Below are 21,533 nucleotides of genomic sequence, written 5' to 3' on the forward strand. Positions count from 1 at the left end.
AAATTGTTTCATTCTCAGGAAGCCTCAGTCCCTGCTCTTAAGTTTTTTCAGCTAATTGGATGAAGAAACCGTCTCCCCCACCCCCATTATGCAGGGTGATCCATTTCAGTTAAACTCTATTGACTACATGTGAATCACAGATCCAAGTACCTTCCTAGCCCACCATCTACTGGCTAACATCTGAACAACAGGGCAACAGAGCCAAGCCAAGATGACTTTTACTTTCTTCATCACAGTGGGGAAACAGTGTGCTGAGAGACATCATCCCCCCCAAACAGAATCTCTAGCTGATGGGCTGTCTCTCTAGTTTTAGTCACCTCAAGTAAAATCTCTTCCCTGGCCTCAGAAGCCATGTGAGATAACGAAGGAAACTTGAGGCAGTGGTGATTTAAGCAGAGATTTGGTGCGATATCTTTATTCATTTGGGCCAAGTGACTGCAGGGAATGAAATGGAGTGGGATGATGAAGCAAATGACATGATGAGTTTATTGCCCCAGCCACCTCCCTGCCCCCAGATAGCCGACTTCAATAGGGCTGGCTGGTCTTTGTGTATAGGCTTACTATTAACATCATCTGTGTGGTATGAGACACTTGGTGGGCAAATCAGATAGCATGGCCAAATATTCATTTTTCAGAGTGGATGTAGGGAGAAGAAGAGAGAAAAGAATGATAAACCACAGGTTAGTTGTGAGTTTCTAAAATCTCAGTATTTCTTCACAAGGTGTGTGTATGAAATCTTTTCTTTATCTGAGAACCAGCTTTCTATGTGAAGAAGTATCATTGTGAGAGACTCCTTGGGAGTGAATTGGGTTAAGGTCATTTTCCAAATGTTTCACACCAAGTGCTTGTTTAGAGGCCATAGCAGTGGCCCTAAAGAACTGAACTAAGTGGTTGAAATACAAGTTTCAGTTACTGAAATGTGAAGAGGCTCTTTCTGGGATGTGTGTTCATCCTAGCCTGTGGTCACAGGCAACTCATAGGATTTGAACCGTGTCTTCCTAATGTCTCTTGTTTCCTGCCCTTGAATATGGAGGCCACAGTTCCAGTTACTACAGTTGCTAAGTAATAGTCCTCTGAGAAAAGTAGCTCTCTTGAAAAGAGCAGTGCCTGGGAAGCTGATCTAAAGTTTTGATATATCCTGTGATGTAATTTGTGTTAGCTTCACCCAAGATATGATTATTCAAAGAATATGGAGAGATGCACTTACTTTAATATCTACCATTGGATTTTTCAAATGCGCATACAGGAAGATCAGCCTGGTTTTCTTTCTTATTATTTATTTATTAATTGTTGGCTGCACTGAGTCTTTGTTGCTGTGCAAAGGCTTTCTCTAGTTGTGGAAAAGGAGGGCAACTCTCTAGTGGTGGTGCATGCGCTTCTCACTACAGAGACTTCTTTTGTTGCAGAGCATGAGCTGTAGGCTCGTGGGCTTCCGTAGTTGCAGCAGGCAAATTCAGTAGTTGTGACATACAGGCTTAGTTGCCCTGCAGCATGTGGAATCTTCTTGGACTAGGAATCAAACACCTTTCCATTGCGTTGGCAAGTGGATGAACTTGCACTGTTCATCTATTTTACATATAGCAATGTATATGTTTCAATGCTATTCTCTCAAATCATCCCACCCTTGCCTTCTCCTGCCAAGTGGAAAAGTCTGTTCTTTACGTCTCTCTCTCCTTTGCTGCCCTGCATGTACGAAAGTTGCTACCATCTTTCCAAATTCCATTATATGTGTTATAATATACAGTATTTGTCCTTTTCTTTATGACTTACCTCACTCTGTAAAACAGGCTCCAGGGTCATCAACCTTATTAGAAGTGATTCAAATATGTTCCTTTTAATACTTGAGTAATATTCCATTGTATATATGTACCAAAACTTCCTTATCCATTCATCTACCAATGGACATCTAGGTTTCTTCCATGTCCTAGCTATTGTAAATAGTGCTGCAATGAACATTGGGGTACATGTATCTCTTTCAATTCTGGTTTCCTTGGGGTGTATGCCCAGCAGTGGGACTGCTGGGTCATATAGCAGTTCTATTCCCAGGTTTTTTAAGGAATCTCCACACTGTTCTCCATAGTAGCTGTACCAGTTTGCATTCCCAGCAAGAGTGGAAGAAGGTTCCCTTTTCTCCCCACCATTTCCAGCATTTGTCGTTTGTGGACAGTTTGATGATGGCCATTCTGACCTGTGTGAGCTAATCCCTCATTGTGGTTTTGATTTGCATTTTTCTAATAATGAGTGATGTTGAGCATCTTTTCATGTGTTTACAAGCTAACTGCATGTCTTTGGAGAAATGTCTGTTTAGGTCTTTTGCTCACTTTTTATTGGGTTTTTTGTTTTCCTGATATTGAGCTGCATGAGCTTCTTATATATTTTGGAGATTAATTCTTTCTCAGTTGTTTCATTTGCTATTACTTTCTCCCATTCTGAGGGCTGCCTTTTCACCTTGCTTATAGTTTCCTTCATTGTGCAAAAGCTTTTAAGTTTAATTAGGTCCCACTTGTTTACTTTTGTTTTTATTTCCATTACTCTAAGTGCTGTGACTTAGAGGATCTTACTGTGATTTATGTCAGAGAGTGCTCTGCCTATGTTTTTCTCTTAACAGTTTTATAGTTTCTAGTCTTACATTTAGGTCTTTAATCCATTTTCAGTTTATTTTTCTGTATGGTGTTAGAAAATGTTCCAGTTTTATTATTTTACATGTAGTTGACCAGTTTTCCTAGCATCATGTGTTGAACAGACTTTTTTCTCCATTGTATATTTGTCCCTCCTTTGTCAAATATAACGTGTGCACAGGTGCATGGATTTATCTCTGGGCTTTCTATTTTGTTCCATTGATTGATATTCCTGGCTTTGTGCCAGTACTATACTGTCTTGATGACTGTAGCTTTGTAGTATTCTCTGAGGTCAGGAAGGTTGATTCCTCCAGTTCCATTCTTCTTTCTCAAGATTGCTTTCAGTTCTGGGTCTTTTAAGTTTCTGTACAAATTGTGAAATTATTTGTTCTAGTTCTGGGGAAAATACCATTGGTAGTTTGATTGGGATTCTGTTGAATCTATAGATTGCTTTGGATAGTAGAGTAATTTTCACTATATTGATTCCTCCAATCCAAGAAAATGGTACATTTCTCCACCTATTTGTGTGATCTTAGATTTCTTTTGGAGAAGGTGATGGCAACCCACTCCAGTACTCTTGCCTGGAAAATCCCATGGGCAGAGGAGCCTGGTAGGCTGCAGTCCATGGGGTCGCTAAGAGTCAGACACGACTGAGTGACTTCACTTTCATTTTTCACACATTGGAGAAGGAAATGGCAACCCACTCCAGTGTTCTTGCCTGGAGAATCCCAGGGATGGGGGAGCCTGGTGGGCTGCCGTCTATGGGGTCGCACAGAATCGGACACGACTGAAGCGACTTAGCAGCAGCAGCAGCAGCAGATTTCTTCCATCAGTTCTTTATAGTTTTCTATATACAGGTCTTTTGTTTCTATAGGTAAATTTATTCTTAAGTATTTTATTCTTTTCATTGCAATGGTGAGTGAGATCGTTTCCTTAATTTCTCTTTCTGATTTTTCATTATTAGTGTACAGGAATGCAAGGGATTTCTGTGTATTAATTTTATATGGCAGGTGGATTCTTAACCACTGGACCACCAGGGAAGTCGTGGCCTGGTTGTCTTTGGGTGTGCAGCTCTCTGAGCTCTGACACACAGAGAGAATCCAGTGACCACCACCATGGACACAGGCCATGTCCATCACCCTGAAAACACCCAGGTGCTGCCCCTTTCTGGTTTCCCTCTCCATACCCCAATCCCTGGCAAAAGGATCTGCCCTCCTTCACTACATTTTATCATTTGCAATTTTAAAATTCCTTACATATCCTGAATATAAGACCTCTGTCTCAGATCTGTGATTCACACACATCTTTCCCCTAATAACAAATAGCTTCCCTTTTCATTACAGGAGACATGAGTGATGAAATCTACTTTTCCTTCCCACACTCAGAGCCCAATGTTGTGTACCCAGCAAGTGCTCATGAGATTCTTCAGAAACCAAAATGAATTCTGCTGTCTGTCATTCTGTGCTCTCAGCTAGTCCCCAGATTTATATTTCTGCAGAAATCCATGAACCATCTGCACAGAGGAGCTTGAGAACACGTGAGTTTATTGGAGTCTGAACTTGTGATCTCATCAGAGAGCTTCAGAGCCCAACCAATCTTGCAAGACTTGTCTCCCAGCTCCAAGGGAGAAGATAAGTCAAGCAGTGCTTTTCTTCCTGAAACTCAGAGGCCTGAATTTATTCACTGTGGGTATGTTTAGCAGGGGAAACATGGCATTCAAGTTTGTTCATCCTTTACCAAGTATCAGACAGGATTCTATATATTTCTTTCTTTCACCTTATTTAATCCTCCTTCACAGACCAATCATTTTGGAAGATTTCAATCCTAATTGGTGACATGAGAAAGCAGAGGACAGAGAAGTTAGGGAGATTGCTCAGAGTCATATAGGCCGTCAAAGGAAAAGTGACCCACAAACTTCAGCATCCTCCATTCAGAGCCTACACTCTATTTCTTCAGTAAAATTGCCATGCGTGCATGCATGCTAAGTCACTTTGCTGCTGCTGCTGCTAAGTCGCTTCAGTCGTGTCCAATTCTTTGTGACCACATGTGAGTAGCCCGCCAAGCTCCTCTGTCCATGGGATTCTACAGGCAAGAATACTGAAATGGGTTGCCATGCCCTCCTCCTTGGGATCTTCCCGACCTAGCAATCGAACCCAGGCCTCCTGCACCTCCAGCATTGCAGGAGAATTCTTTACCACTGAGCCACTGGGGAAGCCCAAAGATGACATATATTATATTCATTTCAAGTGCCCAATAAAGTGGTTCCATATCTTTAAAAATTGTGAAATGAATTACTACAATAAGTTTGGTTACCATCTGTCACCATAGAGATTTATTACAAGATTATTGACTATATTCCCTGTATGTACATTCCATTCCCATGAATTATTTTATAACTGGAAGTTTGTGTCTCCTAATCCCTTCCCTGTTTTATGCATCTCCCTACTCCCTCCTCCTCTGGTAACCTCCAGTTTGTTCTCTGTGTCTCTGACTCTATTTCTGTTTTGTTTCCCGTGTTCTCTTATTTTATTTCTGAGGTTCCACATGTAAATAAAACCGTGTGGTATTTGTCTTTCTCTGTTTGCTAGTTTCACTTGGCATAACACCCTCTAGGTCCATCCATGTTGTTGACAATGACAAGATTTCATTCTTTTTTATTGCTGAGTAATATTCCATTGTGTGCATGTGTGTTTTGTGTGTGTATATACCATTTCTTCCTTTTTGATTCATCTATTGATGGGCACTTGGGTTCCCTCCATATGTTGGCTATTGTAAATAATGCTGCAGTAAACAGAGGAGCACATATATGTTTCGTGACTATTGTTTCTTCCATTTTTCAGAAAAATACCAAGAAGTGGAATTGTTGGATCATATGGTAGTTCTAGTTTTCAGTTTCTGAGGAAACCCTCATTGTCTCCATCATGGCTGCACCAATGTATGTTGCCACCAACACTGCATGACTGTTTCCTTTTCTCTACATCCTTGCCAACATTTCTTGCTTGTTGTCTTTCTGATAATAGCTACTTGACAGGTATGAGGAAGAACTTCACTGTGGTCTTGATTTTCTAATCCCTGATGAGGAGATGTTGAGCATCTTTTCATGCTCTGTTGGCCATCTGTATCTCTTCCTTGGAGAAATGTCTATTCAATGCTTGGCCCCAGTTTTAAATCGGGTTTGGGGTGTTTTTCCTAATACATCCTATGAGTCCTTTAGCTATTTTGGATATCTACCTCTTTTTGGATATATATCACTTGTTCATATCTTCTCCCAAACAGCAGGTTGCCTTTTTCTTTTGTTGACAGTTTCCCTTACTGTGTAAAAGCTTTGTAGTTTGATGAACTCCCATTTGCTTATTTTTGCTTTTGTTGCTCTTGTCTGAGAAGACATGTCAAAAAAAAAACTTGCTAAGACCGATGTCAAAGAGCATACTGGCTATGTCTTCTGGGAGTTTTATGGTTTAAGATCTAACAATTTCAACTTTAATCTTTTGTTGTTGTTGTTTATTTTTGAATGCTGTGTAAGAAAGGGGTCCAGTTTTCCCATAACCATTTATTGAAGAGACAGCATTTTCCCTGATGGAGGTTCTTGGCTCCTTTGTCACAGACTAATAAGCCATATGAGCGCAGGTTTATTTCTGGCAGAGCATCTCCAATTGTACCCTCCATAAAGGCTGAGGTGACGTGAGAAGACCTGGTGACTTCAGTATCCATCAACAGCTGGTGGCAAACCAAGACTGGATAAGATACGTCATTGACGCTACTCACAGTGCACTGGGGTAGGGATAGTCATCCCCACCTTGCACAAGTTCCCCAGGGTGGGTATGTGATGGGCTCACTCCAGCAGCCAACCCAGGTTGATCCCATCAACCACAGTCCCTCATTTAGTGAATCATGAAGATTTTCACTGTATCTGTTACATTAACACCATGCCATACCAGGCTGGCTATGAGACAGAGAGGTGAGGATGAATTGCATGGCCAGTCCCTGCCTTCAAGAGTTGAGTCATTAAGCAGAGAGGAGATCTGACAGCCTTAGATGTGGTGGTGAGTGCATCACTGATCCCCAGTGGGGTTGTGTGGCTAGCAGACAAGAGGAATGACTAGGATCAGGGTAGGGTGAAGTGGACATTGCAGGGAAAGGGACAGGATACTTTGGGTCCTTCCTGTGCCAGCCCCAACTGCAGAATTACCCACAGCCTGCATGAGGGTGCCCAGAGGATGGATGGGCGGCTGTATATGAGGGTATCAGCAGTATCACCCCTCCCCACCTCAAAGTCTGTATCCCCAACCTGCCTATTGGGTGTTGCTGATCTGGAGGTCACTTCTGAGCAGCATACTCTCCCCAGTTACAGAGTAGGAGCAAGAATTCTGTGATGTGCAGAGGTGTCCAGCACATCAAATTGTAGGCCAGAGACTGAGCCATAGGCACCAACAGGCCAGAGAATACTGGATGTGAGTTGGCTTAAATGCAGTGGCCAAATAACAAATCTGAATGTACCTGTAGCAAGCAACGATATTGAACCATTCATTTAAAGACCTTCCCACAAAGGGAAGTCCTGGGCCCCCTGGTTTCATTAGTGAAACCTATCAAATGTTTTAAAAAAGAAATAACACCCATCCTTCACAGATTCTTCCTGAATAGACAGGAGGGAACATTTCCTAACTCATCCTATAAGAACAATATCACCCCAGTACCAAAGCCAGACTTGACATCACCAGAAAGCTACAGACCCATATTTATCAAGAATAGTGATGCATACACCCTCAGCACAATATCAGCACACCAAATCGAGAAACATTTGAAAAGGGCTGTGCAAAATTTTTCCCAGGATTGCAGTATTGGATCAACACTCAACTTCAGTTATGGGAAAGAATGTATTAATATAATGAAGGACAGAAACCACCTGTCATCTTGACAGACAAAGAAAAAGCATTTGATTCAAGACCCGTTCGTGATAAAAAAGTAAATAAACATGGTCAACCAACTCGGGATAGAAGGGATTGTCGTCATTGTACTGAAGAACATCCATGAGAAACATCCAGCTCTCGTCACATGACATCTAGTAGTGTTTGAGTGAATGCTTGCCTCTTGAGATCCAGACCAAGGATAGGAAGTCTGCTTCAACCATCTCTATTCCACACTGACTGAAGGGTCTAGCCTCTGCATGGGGCAAAATGAGAAATGAAATCATGGAGAAATAAGAAAGAAAGAAATGAAACCTACGTCCACACAAATATTTATCCTTACAATGTCTTTCACAGCAGCACTGTTTGTAATCTCCAAATAGTGGAGAAGCCTAAAAGTTTGTCAGCTGGAGAGGGGTAAACAAAGTATTTTGTATGGAGAAGGAAATGGCAGTCCACTCCAGTATTCTTGCCTGGAGAATCCCATGGACAGAGAAGCCTGGTGGGCTACAGTTCATGGGGTCACAAAAGTCAGATACAACTTAGTGACTAAAGCACCACCACCACCAGTAACAGCTTGCAGACAAGCACGTCCAATAATACTGACTGATCTAAGGTCCTTCTGAATTTCAACGCTCCACACAGTCCTTCCTTTGAGAAGGAAAAAAAAAACTTACTCTTCTTAGTCCTCTCACTACATTATTACTATATCAGCATATTTAAATACTTTATTGAAATATGACTGAAATAAACTACAAATATTTAAAGTGGACAGTCTGAGCAGTTTTGACATATACGTACCCAGGAAAGCTTCTGGAGTAGGAAATGGCAACCCACTCCAGTATTCTTGCCTGGGAAATATGACAGGTAGAGGAACCTGGTGGGCTACAGTCCACAGGGCTGCAAAGAGTCGGAGACGACAGAGCACGTGAGCACAGGAAAGCATCACATCAATCAAGATGGTGAGCAACCAATCATTCCTGAAAGTGTCATCCTATTTTGTTGTAATCCTTGCTTCTTGCCCACTTTGCTCCTAGACAACCACTAATCTACTTCCTGCCACTATAGATTAGTTCACATTTTCCAGAATTTAAATAGAATCATAGAGCATGTTCTTTTTTGTGTATAATCTTGCTTCTTTCATTATGATTTTGAGTTCATCCATATTGCAACATTTATCAGTAGTTGATTTCCATTTTATTTTTGAGAACTATTCTGTTGTAGAATTCCACCATCATTTGTTTATCTGTTCACCTGTTACTGGATATTTTTGTTGTTTACAATTTTTGCCTATTAAAATACACAGAATGCTGTAAAAAAAAAAAAAAGTATTTTGTAGCCACACAGTGGAATAGCATAGATGGATGAAAAGTGATGAACTTCTGCTTTCTGCTGCCACACGGGTGAGCCTCCAAAGCATTATGCTCAGTGAAAGAACCCAGACACAAAAGGCCACTTCCTATAGGAGTCCATTGATATGAAATGCCCAGAAAGGGCACATCTACAGAGGCAGAAATTAGATGAAAGGATGCCTGGGCCTGCAGGTCCTGTTGGGGATTGACAGCTGATGGGTACACGGAACCTTTTAGTGGTGCTGGAAGTGTTCCACAACTGCACTGTGGTGGTGGCTGCACCACTGTGTGAAGTTACTAAAGGTCACTGCTCTGGGTGCATTGAATGGATGCGATTTGTGGTGTGTAATTATACCTCAGAAAAGCAGTTTAGGAAGGTAATGCAGATGTCCAAGTGAGACATGTGGGAAAAGATATGCCATTGCTTTTGTAACAATGAGGAGTGCCCTGCTCCTTCCACGTCCTGGGTCCGGCCTCCTCAACATGTGCTAGATGCTCCCTCTAGAGACAGCCGCTATGCAAGTCAGGACGGAATCCCCAGTGAGCACACATCTAGTGTGTCTCTGTGTTCATGCACAGGTGCCCGTTGTGTGACCACAAGTCAGTGGCTCTGGATAGGCTCCTAGAAGCCACCCTGCATCTGAAATTCTACTCAGCTGTTTTTTCATTCTTCTCAAATCACATGGGCCAAGCTTCTGTTTCCTTGGAAACGGAACTCAGGGCTTAGCTCCAACCTCTGGTCACAGGAATACCTGTAGCCTAGTGTGAGGCCCCCTGCCTGAGCTCAGCAACCCAGAGGGATGCTCAGCAGAGCAGCAACAAAGACAGTGGAACTCCATCCATCCTCCTTCTGCCTTCAGGACTGAGGTGCATTCCCTCCTGTCCATCTGCCTGAGTGTCTGGTAACAAAGGGGGACTTGGAGGCATGACACACCACTGAAGCATTGAAATTGTTCTAAATATGGCTGTTAATAAATATGTCAAAAATCCCTCTCAGAAGGGAAGACACATAATTACAATTTTTAAAAAATTTCATTAGTAGCTCTTCAGTTCAGGATTCTACATAAAACCAGGACGGCTGAAGCATCATGTGATGGTGCTTCTCAACCTAAACTGTGCATCGTATCTCCCCTGGAGAGGCTTTAGAAGAGCCAATGCTGGCAAGACATCCCCAAAGAGTCTGAAGTAGTAGGTCTGGAATGTGGCCCTGTCCTGAGCATTATCTGATAATGTTCTCTTATGAAAACTGAGGTTGCAGCTGTGAAAACAGAACCCATTCTTACAGAAGGAAATAAAAAATCGAAAATTTGCGACACCTCTCTACAAGGAAACCAGGCTTTCATCATGACCCGCTATGCTTGACAGCTATCTTAGGCTGAGGAAAGGGACGACTTGCCCAAATTAACACTTCTTTGAAAACTGACCTTGTGCTTGCTCTGCTACGTGTTCCTGAATCCGAAGTTTTACAGTTAAAACCCTGCTGTTGTTAGTGAAACTCAGTACCTTTTAGTTCTTGTCAGGATCCCTTGTGCCTAGTTAGCTGAATACATTTCTAAAACACTGTGGAGATAACTTCATTCGACAGATCAGAATAGTGCATCAAAGATTAAAGATGGCTGAGAACTGTAGCTATTGATGTTGATGTAGAAGGATCAGCTGTCAGTGTATCTGCTGTCTGTGCTCAGTTGCAGTTTTAAACTGTTTCCTGTGTTATCAAATTAACTCCTGTGCTCAGATGAAGACCAAATCGGAACGGGATGCTTATTGGGGAAGATACAGTTAAGGAATCCCTTGTTTGGTGCACACCCATGAAGACCCACCTCCAGAAATGTTCTCCTTTAGGGATCTCTTCTGGATATTCTTTGGCACGTTTCCCAATGATGGGCTTGCACTGCTGTGTCCAGACTCGTCGTATTGGTGAAGACAGGGCTTTCAACCTCTCAGGTGCATTATAGTGCCCGGGTTCCCTCGGAAATCCAAAAGAGGGTGGTGGTCTGTGCTCAGGACACCTTCAGAGCGTGTCTGAAGGAACAGGACCTTCAGAGGAACAGATCCCCACCTGCGGCAACAGGAAGATCTTGCGTCAGCCTTTTCGAGAGCAGCTCCAGGGGAGTCATGGCACAGTGAAGATCACACCCAGCAGCATGCCGGGGATTGTGGTTTAAGGAACTGGGTGGATGGCAGTGCCCATCCATGAGACAGGAAACGTTGGCCTGGGGCTACTGGCAGGCCTGCAGGGCTTCTGGGACGTCTGAGTGCAGATGCCCCATACGTCTCGGCCTGTGGGGGATCTGGGGCCCCGCTGAGATGTCCTAGGTAGATTTACTGATAGGACAAGCCATCAGCATACAGAGGGATGCTGAGGAAAACAAGTCAGATGGGTAAAAGCTCTAGGGGGTGACGTGGTCACCCAAGGATCATGTAAAGAATGAAAGAGCACCCGACAGAGGTTGGAAACCAGAGGAAAACAAAACCAAGATTTAGGAGGGGATCAAAGTAAATGGACAGACCTCTCTCAGTCGGGGGCAAGACAGGATGGGCTGCTGTCACAGACTCTGACCAAGGAAAGTGTTTTTGAACACGGAATGTGTCTGTGGCCAATACAGCACTGGGTACCATGGTTTGGCCCATGGAGCTCTTGGGAGACATTAGCAAGGGGATATTCTGTGGATGGGGATATTCTGTGGATGGGCATATGGAGGAGGAATCGAGAGAGGTAACCAGGTAAGGATGCTCCTGGAGTATACACTTTCAAGAAGCATGGCTTGAAAGGAATCAGAGAGGCAGGAGATTGGAAGTAGGGGGCTGTGTGCTTGCAGAGTATGCTATTTTCTGTTCCCCAAACTGAAACGACCAGGATGCAAGTCCCAAAAATTCCTAAGAATCATCAGGACGTTGACTAGAAGACAGAGTGGAGAATTGGAATGATCCTCACAGGTGAGTCTTCAAGTTGAGGAGGGGGGAGTGTGGTGGTTTCAAAGCAGCAGTGGAGTTCCACGAAGACTTCCTTCTGCTCCCTCTGAGCCCCACTCTGCCTCTGCGACCCATGGTCACAGGAAGAGCCGGGGTAGTGGTGGTGGTGAAGGGTGGGGGTGGGGGGGGCGGAGGTTGCCGAGATCACAGTCTCAGTGTATACTCCTCAGACTCCATGGGCACTTTGCTCTATTTGTTCTCCCTGGCTGATCTGATCTTCATCATTGGTGTTCACCCTTCATACTGGTTAAAAAGGGGAAAACTCCCAGTGAATTTACTTCTAACCTGGAATGTGTGATGCATGCAACCAACTGAATATCCACAGATACAAATGCTCAGTTTGTTCTGGTGAAAATGTTCTCTACTTCCTTCAGCGATGAAGCAGGGGTATGTGTCACTTAACAAGGCTCTCAGTGATGTGGGAGGGGGAGTCTATAACATGGCACACCTTTGTTCCTCACAGTGGCCTCAGCGGTCCCTGAGGGAAAGATGACTCCCTCTCCTGGATCCAGCTGGTGATGCTGACCTGCACCACCCACGGGTGGGGCTGGTGAAACTTGCATTTTTGTCTCCCTCCTCTTGCTGTGGACATGGGGCTCCCTGGCTGACTGAGCCTCAGCCACCCTGCTGGCATCTGCAGACCTCTCTGAATCTGGGTCTCATTGGCCAGCCCATCCCCGGGCAGGCATGTTTACTCCTCAGCCTCAGCTGCAAGGTGCCCTAGCCCATTGTCTGCTTAAGCTTCTTCTGGACTCAGTCCCTTTCCACATTTCTGCCTCAGGTGATGCAGATCCCTCCCTTGGATATCACCTGCACCACAGCAGGAACCATGATCAGCTCCAGAGAATGAAATTCCTAAACTGCCAACACGGTTCTGCCCAAAGACTCCATTGCGTCATTGTACAGTGTGCCCCTGTGAGTCCCAAGTGTGAATGGGGTGGAATCCTCCCGTCCCTGGTTCTTGTCACACCTCCCTTGTCTGAGCTCTCTCACCTCTGCCTGCCACTGCCTCTGTGGGCCATTCCCCCCTGTGACTGGGACGCTCCTTGCTTTGGCTTGTCTTTCATTTGACCAAGACTTCCCATACAGTATCCAGGTCAAAAAGAGCATACTGTAGAATGTGTATCTTGTTGAGTACGGTTAGGAGACTCGGGTGTCACATAAGCCCCACGCCCCTGAAATATAAAAACAGAGTGATAAAGAACACAAGAGTCAAATATGCCAAAGATGCCTGAGATGTTGGCTTAGATGAGCACTGAAGAGTGTCTGTGGGATCAGGAAGTATGGATATTAATGATGGCCATGACGAGACCACTTACAATGGAGTGACTGGGATAAAAGCTCCACGGAAGGGGGCTGAGGAGAGAATATCTCAGCAGAATTTGAAGCAGTTTTGCTTTGAAGGGCAACCGGTAATGTGTCAGTAGCTGCAGAATAGGGTGGTGGAAGATGGTGGGTTTCCCCCTTTGCTGAGGAATGCTGCCATGTAGAGAGAGCAGGTGCTGGTTTGGGAGAGAGGAGTGATAACTGCAGGTGCAAAGTCCCTGAGAAGGTGCAAGGCATGGGATTCCCAGGCAGAGTGAGGAGCTGGGAGCAGGCCCGGAGAAGGGCAGCAGAGTGCCAGGGCAGAAACATGCAGATCGGGACTGGGAAACTTGAGAAATCCCACGGGATTGCTTAGGTATTCTCCACGAATGATTGGTTGGTGGGGCTGGTGGTCATTAGAATGGAGGAAGGCTACTAGTGTGTAGTGTAGGAGTATAGCTAGGTGACCATGAAACTGAACAGCGGTCTACTCCGGCCATGGATTCAAGATAAAACACTTCTGTAAAGTTGTAAAGTTTCTTCCTTGATGCTCAGGTGCTCAGACACAGGCAGGGAGTGAGTAGGCAGGAGGGTGCAAGCCGCACAAGAGGTGTGTTTGTAGGGCCTGGCGGATGGTGTGGCAGGATATGTGGTTGGTAAGTTGGGTCTCCAGGAGGCTGTGGTTATCAGTGCACTGGCACTAGTGCGAGGGAGCCGGCGAACAGGACAGCACGTTGAGGGTGATGACAGGGAGGAACGCTGGAAACAGGACACCGTGAGGGGCGCGGTCTTTCCTGATGCCCGGAGCGGGACGGTGGGCAGAGGGATGCTCGGGTGGGGCGGAGGGGAACATCGCTAAGGACAGAGTCTCGGGTGAGCCTCGTGGGCACTGAGGACGGATCAGAACAGTGAGGGCTGAGAGGAGAAGAGTGAGTGTATCACGGGAGTAACGCGTTCACAGGCCGGGGTGGGCGGGAGGAGAATGGACAGGGGACTTGTACCGGTCCCGCTCGTGGGGGGCTTCGGCATGAGCGACTGGACCCAGACGTCACCGGTCAGGTTCTTCAGCAGAGAGTTCAAAACGCGGTCCGGGAGAAATCTTCCAGCCAACCGGGGCCAGGAGACTGGCAAGGGCCTCACTGGGCTCCTGCGCGCCGGCCCAGAACCAGCCAATCGGCGTCCAGCCCCGCCCACCACTCTTCCCTGCCGCCCCAACTTCCTGCCCGTGTTGCTATGGTTCTGCGGGCCCCTTGAGGGGAGCCCGCGGTGCACGGGTGGTTTTTGCCGAGCCTCTTCGAGAGGTGCCCTTCCTTTCCCTCAGGAGGTCCTCAGGGGCATCCTCCTTGACTTTGTCATGGGCTCTGTCCAATCGTCTGCGCGAAAACCCAGCAGAAACTCTGGATTTTCTTCCGGGCTTGCGCCGTTGTAGTTTCTGTGGCCTGCAGGTGGCAGTGTTGCTCCGCAGAATCGCTCGGCAGTTTCTCCCCCCCACCCCCCGCCCTTCACACTTCAAAAAAACGACAGGAAGTTTGTTTGTCTTTTTTTTTTTTTCCCACCCACAAAAAGCGGCAGATTTTTACCTGTGCTTTCGCATATTGGCTGGTTCAAACTTCATCTGAGCCCTTCAGAGGGCCTTTTGTGAAAACTTTGATCAATCACATTGGCACTTAAAATTACAATAAAATAATATAAGCTGATATGTCGAATAATAGTGGACAAGTGGTCACCCTTGTCTTGCTTCTGATGGTAGAGGAAATCCTGTATGTTTAAAGAACTTTATTATGACAGTGAGTTTTGACTTGAAAATGTTTAGGTGAAGTGGAAGTGAGAGTTGATCAGTTGTGTCCGATTCTTTAGGACCCCTTGGACTGTAGCCTGCCTGGCTCCTCTGGCCATGGGATTCTCCAGGTAAGAATATTGGAGTGGGTTGCCATTTCCTTCTCCAGACGATCTTCCCAACCCAGGGATTGAATCTAGGTGTCCTGCGTTTCAGGCTGACTCCTTACCATCTGAGCCACCCACAGTAATAACATGACAGGGACAAGTGCCAAGCTAAGATCCTGCTGGGTAATTGATGCTGGACATCACCCAAGAAGCAGATGCTATTACTGCCCTCATTTTATGCGTTTTGGAACTGTGGCACACAGAGGAAGAGTCAGCTGTCCAGGTTCTCAGGGTTCCTCAGAAAGTGTCCGTTCATTCAGGTCTCAAGTCTGTCAGATTGTAGTTTCCACACTGCTTTGCAAGATACATTCCCCTCCCCAGTAGAAGACTGAAATAAAATATACCCTGGGATTGAGGGTAAAACAGCCTCCAATGCTGCGAAAGATTGAAGGTAGGAGAAGGGGATGACAGTGGACATCTGTCATGCAGTTTGAACAGATGACAGATGACAAATGGTTGGATGGCATCACTGACTCAATGGACAGGAGTTTGAGCAAGCTCCGGGAGATGGTGAAGGACAGGGAAGCCTGGCGTGCTGCAGTCCCTGGGGGTCCCATAGAGTCCGACATGGCCCATCCCCTGGAAAACAACAATGACGTATTTATTACAATGAGATACTAAATGAAAGGGGAGCAGGGAGGGAAACCACACAGAAAACGACTCATCCACTCTATCAGGATTATGACATGATAACACATTTACAGTGAAAAGCACCTGGAAGTAATCAGCTGTTATGGAGTACAAGCTTGCTCAGCTCACTGCAAAGTCAGGAAGGGACTTTAATCCAGAGTGGACTACCAAGAAGATGGCAGGCTAGTGACTCAAAACAACCATCTTGTTTGGGCCAAGTTGGACAGGACCCAGGGATCAGGGATGAGGTCCCTCACTGGAGAGTTCCAAACAGGGTCGGGGAGAAAACTTGCAGAGGACGCAGCCTGGGAGACTGGCACTGACCTCACTGACCTCACTGACCTCACTGTGCTTGGGACGGGGCGCGGGGCGAGGGGGAGGGGGAGCGGGGAGACCGAGATCCAGCCGATCGGATCCCAGCCTCACTCAGCAACACCGGATCTTCCTGGATGCCCCGACTTCTTGCCCGCCTGCTGCGGTTCTCTGGGCGGGTCTAGGGGAACTCGCGGACCCGGGGTGGTTTGGCCCGGCCCCTTCGAGAGGTTCCCTTAGTTTCTCGGATCCTCACGGGCATCCCCCTTAAGTTTCGCATCTACGTTGTCCAGTCCTCTGCCGGAAAACCGAGCAGAAAGGATCGATTTTCTTCGGGGCCTGGGCATTTTGGTTTCTGCGATCTGCAGGTGGCAGTGTTGCTCCGCGGAGCTGCTCGTCCTGTTTCTCCCCCGCCCTTCGTTCTTGAAAAAAGGTCTGGAAGCCTTTTGCTGCAATAAGCGCCGGGTTTCTTTCTTCACTTGAGCCCTTTGCCTGGTTCAAACTGCATCTGAAAACTTCAGTGAGCCCTTTGTGAAAACTTTGACCAAACCCGTTAACACGTAAAATTACGATAAAATAATATAAGCTGATACACTGAATAATAGTGGAGGGAGTGGGCACCCTTGCCTTGCCCCTGATCGTGGAGGAAAATGCTGTCTGTCGAAAGAGAACTGTATTGTGACATTGAGTTTTGACTTGAAAATCTTTACCTGAAGTGGAAGTGAAAGTCGCTCAGTCTTGTCCGATTATTTAAGACCCCCTTGGACTGTAAGCCTGCTAGGCTCCTCTGTCCAAGGGGATTCTCCAGGCAGGAATATTGGAGTGGGTTGCCATTTCCTTCTCCAGGGGATCTTCCCGACACAGGGATTGACTCTGGGGCTCACAGGGATTGCATCCAGGTCTCCAGTATCGCAGGCTGATTCTTTACTATTTGAGCCACTATGGAAGCCGATATGAAGGTAAAATAGCTTGTCAAACTTTTAAAAATGTGTAATAACATAGTTATTACAATAAAGTGCTAAATGAAAAGGGGGAGGTGCCACATAGAAAATGATTCATGCACTATACAGTATTATGACACAATACATTTATAAAGTAAACCACCTGGAACAAATCAGGAACTTTTTCATTTGGTCCAGAGACGTATATTGAAAACAGACTGCTGGTCGTTTTTTTGGTTGATACTTACTGCAAATACAAGGGTGACGAAAAACAAAGCAGAAAATACAGCACCTATCCTTAGACAGTTCTAGTTTATTTCCCATTTAGGTAGGGGATCAGAGCTGAGAAATGGAATATTTCTTGCCCTATCAGTAAAGAAGAATGTCGCAGTCATCAGCGATTCCAGCTCTCCAATGTGAGTCTAATGACAGTCAGGAAGGAGAAGAATATCTGGGACCTAATCAGTTCAATTGGAGAAGGAAATGGCAACCCACTCCAGTGTTCTTGCCTGGAGAATCCCATGGACAGAGAAACCTGGTAGGCTGCAGTCCATGGGTCGCAGAGTCGGACACGACTGAAGCCTCTTGGCGGCAGCAGCAATCAGTTCAGTTCAGTTCAGTTCAGTCACTCAGCAGTGTCCAACTCCTTGTGACCCCATGGACTGCAGCACACCAGGCCTCCCTGTCCATCATCAGCTCCTGGAGCTTGCTCAAACTCATGTCCATTGAGTCCGTGATGCCATCCAACCATCTCATCCTGTTGTCCTCTTCTCCTCCCGCCTTCAATCTTTCCCAGCATCAGGGTCTTTTCCATTGAGTGGACTTTTCGCGTCGTGTAGCCAAAGCATTGGAGTTTAAGCTTCAGCATCAGTCCTTCCAATGAATATTCAGGACTGCTTTCCTTTAGGATTGACTGGTTTGATCTCCTTTCTGTCCAAGGGAGACACCAACACCAGAGTTCAAAAGCATCAATTCTTTGGTGCTCAGCTTTCTTTACAGTCCAACTCTCACATCCACCCATGACTACTGGATCTAATAGCCACTCCCCAAATTGAGCCCACAAAGCTCTGGATGTGAAAAACACAGGATACTTGCCCCAAGATAACTGAGATGCATATGAAAGGAATGATTCCCTGGCCCAGACTCTGCATCTTTCCATATGTAGAAATGTGCTAAATTCCTTAACTTGGGATATCTGCTTTTCTTTAATTTACAGTAACTTTTGATGTTCATACCACCTGCCATTTTTTTGCAAAACTTCTATATAACTGCCTCCTCTCCCACCTACCTCATCTTGCCAGTTTTCTGGGGTTTAGTTGAGATAGTGTCTCATGGGCCTGAAGTCCTAAAACTTTCACCGAATAAAACTAACTCTCAACTTTTAGTTTCTGACTATTTTTTAAGTCGACACTTAGTGGTGATAGACAAAGGGACCAGAGCAGATTCCTCTCCTCAGCCTGAACTCTAGGAGGATCTGGAGTCTTCCTATAATACCAGCAGAGACCCCTTGCGCCCTTCAGCCTCCTCAGGGTATGCAGACAAATATGAGTGAGCCTTGTTTGATTCTTAGATCTGTATTGGTTGATGATCCTCGGTTTTATTCACTGAGGGAAAAAGTAATCCTTGAAACTTGATTTCTGGAAGAGGTACCTGGCTTGCTCTATTTAGACACTGGGCAGAATATCCTCAGGGTTAATGAAATAACAAGTGCTACTGAGGATGAGGAGAAATTGAAACACTCATATATGTAAAATATCAGTACTATTTCCGAAAATAATTTGGGAGTTTTTTAAAATGTGAAACGAAGTTACCACATGACCCAACAATTCCACTACTAGATATACACCCAAGCGAAATATTAACAAAAATATATTCAACAGACAGCATGTCAAGAAACCCTGAGAGAACCAGTCCATTACCTAAATGGGAAATAAACTAGAACTGTCTAAGGATAGGTGCTGTATTTTCTGCTTTGTTTTTCGTCACCCTTGTATTTGCAGTAAGTATCAACCAAAAAAACGACCAGCAGTCTGTTTTCAATATACGTCTCTGGACCAAATGAAAAAGTTCCTGATTTGTTCCAGGTGGTTTACTTTATAAATGTATTGTGTCATAATACTGTATAGTGCATGAATCATTTTCTATGTGGCACCTCCCCCTTTTCATTTAGCACTTTATTGTAATAACTATGTTATTACACATTTTTAAAAGTTTGACAAGCTATTTTACCTTCATATCGGCTTCCATAGTGGCTCAAATAGTAAAGAATCAGCCTGCGATACTGGAGACCTGGATGCAATCCCTGTGAGCCCCAGAGTCAATCCCTGTGTCGGGAAGATCCCCTGGAGAAGGAAATGGCAACCCACTCCAATATTCCTGCCTGGAGAATCCCCTTGGACAGAGGAGCCTAGCAGGCTTACAGTCCAAGGGGGTCTTAAATAATCGGACAAGACTGAGCGACTTTCACTTCCACTTCAGGTAAAGATTTTCAAGTCAAAACTCAATGTCACAATACAGTTCTCTTTCGACAGACAGCATTTTCCTCCACGATCAGGGGCAAGGCAAGGGTGCCCACTCCCTCCACTATTATTCAGTGTATCAGCTTATATTATTTTATCGTAATTTTACGTGTTAACGGGTTTGGTCAAAGTTTTCACAAAGGGCTCACTGAAGTTTTCAGATGCAGTTTGAACCAGGCAAAGGGCTCAAGTGAAGAAAGAAACCCGGCGCTTATTGCAGCAAAAGGCTTCCAGACCTTTTTTCAAGAACGAAGGGCGGGGGAGAAACAGGACGAGCAGCTCCGCGGAGCAACACTGCCACCTGCAGATCGCAGAAACCAAAATGCCCAGGCCCCGAAGAAAATCGATCCTTTCTGCTCGGTTTTCCGGCAGAGGACTGGACAACGTAGATGCGAAACTTAAGGGGGATGCCCGTGAGGATCCGAGAAACTAAGGGAACCTCTCGAAGGGGCCGGGCCAAACCACCCCGGGTCCGCGAGTTCCCCTAGACCCGCCCAGAGAACCGCAGCAGGCGGGCAAGAAGTCGGGGCATCCAGGAAGATCCGGTGTTGCTGAGTGAGGCTGGGATCCGATCGGCTGGATCTCGGTCTCCCCGCTCCCCCTCCCCCTCGCCCCGCGCCCCGTCCCAAGCACAGTGAGGTCAGTGAGGTCAGTGAGGTCAGTGCCAGTCTCCCAGGCTGCGTCCTCTGCAAGTTTTCTCCCCGACCCTGTTTGGAACTCTCCAGTGAGGGACCTCATCCCTGATCCCTGGGTCCTGTCCAACTTGGCCCAAACAAGATGGTTGTTTTGAGTCACTAGCCTGCCATCTTCTTGGTAGTCCACTCTGGATTAAAGTCCCTTCCTGACTTTGCAGTGAGCTGAGCAAGCTTGTACTCCATAACAGCTGATTACTTCCAGGTGCTTTTCACTGTAAATGTGTTATCATGTCATAATCCTGATAGAGTGGATGAGTCGTTTTCTGTGTGGTTTCCCTCCCTGCTCCCCTTTCATTTAGTATCTCATTGTAATAAATACGTCATTGTTGTTTTCCAGGGGATGGGCCATGTCGGACTCTATGGGACCCCCAGGGACTGCAGCACGCCAGGCTTCCCTGTCCTTCACCATCTCCCGGAGCTTGCTCAAACTCCTGTCCATTGAGTCAGTGATGCCATCCAACCATTTGTCATCTGTCATCTGTTCAAACTGCATGACAGATGTCCACTGTCATCCCCTTCTCCTACCTTCAATCTTTCGCAGCATTGGAGGCTGTTTTACCCTCAATCCCAGGGTATATTTTATTTCAGTCTTCTACTGGGGAGGGGAATGTATCTTGCAAAGCAGTGTGGAAACTACAATCTGACAGACTTGAGACCTGAATGAACGGACACTTTCTGAGGAACCCTGAGAACCTGGACAGCTGACTCTTCCTCTGTGTGCCACAGTTCCAAAACGCATAAAATGAGGGCAGTAATAGCATCTGCTTCTTGGGTGATGTCCAGCATCAATTACCCAGCAGGATCTTAGCTTGGCACTTGTCCCTGTCATGTTATTACTGTGGGTGGCTCAGATGGTAAGGAGTCAGCCTGAAACGCAGGACACCTAGATTCAATCCCTGGGTTGGGAAGATCGTCTGGAGAAGGAAATGGCAACCCACTCCAATATTCTTACCTGGAGAATCCCATGGCCAGAGGAGCCAGGCAGGCTACAGTCCAAGGGGTCCTAAAGAATCGGACACAACTGATCAACTCTCACTTCCACTTCACCTAAACATTTTCAAGTCAAAACTCACTGTCATAATAAAGTTCTTTAAACATACAGGATTTCCTCTACCATCAGAAGCAAGACAAGGGTGACCACTTGTCCACTATTATTCGACATATCAGCTTATATTATTTTATTGTAATTTTAAGTGCCAATGTGATTGATCAAAGTTTTCACAAAAGGCCCTCTGAAGGGCTCAGATGAAGTTTGAACCAGCCAATATGCGAAAGCACAGGTAAAAATCTGCCGCTTTTTGTGGGTGGGAAAAAAAAAAAAGACAAACAAACTTCCTGTC

The sequence above is a fragment of the Bos indicus x Bos taurus genome, chromosome X (assembly GCF_003369695.1).
Source record: "Bos indicus x Bos taurus breed Angus x Brahman F1 hybrid chromosome X, Bos_hybrid_MaternalHap_v2.0, whole genome shotgun sequence".
In the NCBI taxonomy this organism is placed as follows: Eukaryota; Metazoa; Chordata; class Mammalia; order Artiodactyla; family Bovidae; genus Bos; species Bos indicus x Bos taurus.